This window comes from Rhinopithecus bieti, unplaced genomic scaffold, assembly GCF_001698545.2.
Source record: "Rhinopithecus bieti isolate Rb0 unplaced genomic scaffold, ASM169854v2 scaffold_9234, whole genome shotgun sequence".
Taxonomy (NCBI): domain Eukaryota; kingdom Metazoa; phylum Chordata; class Mammalia; order Primates; family Cercopithecidae; genus Rhinopithecus; species Rhinopithecus bieti.
In genome coordinates this window covers 348481-350969 of record NW_016806011.1, presented here as the reverse complement: position 1 = coordinate 350969, position 2489 = coordinate 348481, and positions in this window count along the sequence as shown.

Genomic DNA, 2489 nt, shown 5'->3' with positions numbered 1-2489 from the left:
TCATTCTCAAGCAAAACAAAACATGTTTGTCTTCCCTGCTATTATTTATTCTGACCATTAAATATTTGGTGGGGGCAGGGAGAGAAGTCAAAATGTATCTACATATATTATTGTTACATTAGACTGGGTGGCTTAAAAAGAAATGTAGTTTCTCACAGTTCTGGAAGCTCTAAGTCCAAAATCAAGATGTCAGCAGGCTTGGTTCTATGAATAAGACCTCCAAAGCACAGGCAACAGGAGCAAAAATAAATGAATGGGATTATATCAAACTAAAAATCTTCTACACAGCAGAGGAAACAATCAACAGAGTGAAAAGACAACCTACAGGATCAGAGAAAATATTTGCAGACACTCATCCTACAGGGGATTAATATCCAGAAGATACAAAGAACTCAAACATCTCAACAGCAAAAAACAAAACAAGAAAAAGTCTGATTATAAAGTAGGCAAATGATCTTAACAGAAAGTTAAATACTGCATGTTCTCACTCACATGTAGAAGCTAAAAAAAGTTGATCTAATAGAAGTAAAAGTGGAACCAGAGGATATTAGAGACTGGGAAGGGAAGGACAGGGAGAGAATTATTAAAGGATATGAAATTACAGCTAGATAGGAGGAGAAAGTTCTAGCGCTCTGTAGCATTGCAGGTTGCTTATATTTAACAATAATGCATTGTATAGTTTCAAATAGCTAGAAGAGAGGATACTGAATGCTGCTGTGTGTGTGTGTGTGTGTGTGTGTGTGGGTGTGGGTGTGTGGGTGTTTTAAGATGGAGTTTTGCTCTGTCACTTAGGCTGGAGTGCAGTGGTGCAATCTCGGCTCACTGCAACCTCCACCTCCCCAGTTCAAGCAATTCTAGTGCCTCAGCCTCCCAAGTAGCTGGGATTACAGGTGTGCGCCACCATGCCCAGCTAATTTTTGTATTTTTAGTAGAGATTTTTTCACTATGTTGGCCAGGCTGGTCTCAAACTCCTGACCTCAGGTGATCCCCCGGCCTCCACCTCCCAAAGTGCTGGGATTACAGGCATGAGCCACTACGCCTGGCAGGATATTTGATAGAGCAGGAGCACCGTCATCTCGGACAAACACTGACACTTTAAGTTCCAACTCCCTTTCTAGCCTCATGCATTTCAAGGAAATCACTTCTAACTACAAGCAGCCAGAAAGAGCAGACAGTAAAACACAGGTAAGACCGCTTGGGCACAGAGACAGGTGAGGAGAAAGTCTCCTGGGGTAACTGCCAAACTTCACCCTCATACAATGGGCCCCAGTAAAACAGTGGCCTTAATAAGCACTTTCCTTTCCCTTCAGGTACACTAAGATAGAAAAGCTAAAAGCAGACTTGGGGGGATATGCCTGCAGCTGCAAAAAGATGTATGGGAACAAACATGCAACTGTCCCCCCCAGAGAAGCACAACAAAGAGACACAGAAGCAGTCCAAGCCTCTCATAAACTCTCCCACCCTGAATCTTTAAAAACTCTTAGTCTGTAAGAGAGTGTGGCTCTAACCTAACTTGGCCAACTGCCCCTCTCAGGTTTGTTTAAAATAAACCTGTCCCTGTTGACTGAAAAGCCATCTTCTGTGTTTCTCTCCTCTTTAATTCTTACAATATTAAATGTTGTTAACACAAAGAAATGATAAATCTTTGAAACTGCCAATATGCTAACAACCCTGATTTGATCACTATGCATTGTTTGTATTAAAACATTATGTAGCCCATGAATATATACAATTATTATTCTTTAAAAAATGAAAAAAACATGTAAATGTAATATTGACAGCAACTAATTGGATTAGTTTTGTAGTATTTTAGCTTCTATCCATTCAGTATTCTTTTTTTTTTTTTAGACAGAGTTTGGCTGTGTCACCCAGGCTGGAGTGCAGCGGAGCAATCTTGGCTCACTGCAACCTCTGCCTCCTGGGTTCAAGCCATTCTCCTGCCTCAGCCTCCCTAGTAGCTGGGGTTACAGGAGCGTGCCACCACATCCGGCTAATTTTTGTATTTTTAGTAGAGATGGGATTTCATTGTGTTGGCCAAGCTGGTCTCAAACTCCTGACCTCAACTGATCTTCCCACCTCAGCCTCCCAAAGTGCTGGGATTACAGGCATGAGCCGCCACGTCCAGCCCATTCAGTATCTTTTTATAATTAAATTTAATTTTTTTAAAGTATGTTTGTATATATTTCTTTTCTTTTCTTTTTTTTTTGAGACAGAGTGTCACTCTGTTGCCCAGGCTGGAATGCAGCAGTGCAATCTTGGCTCACTGCAACCTCTGCCTCCCAGGCTCAAGCGATTCTCGTGCCTCAGCCTCTGGAGTAGCTGGGATTACAGGCGCCTGACACCATGCCTGGCTAATTTTTGTATTTTTAGTAGAGCTGGGGTTTCACCATGTTAGCGAGGCTGGTCTCCAACTCCTGGCCTCGGCCTCCCAAAGTGCTAGGATTACAGGCCTGGGCCACCAGCCGTTCCCACAATTTTTTTTTTTTTTT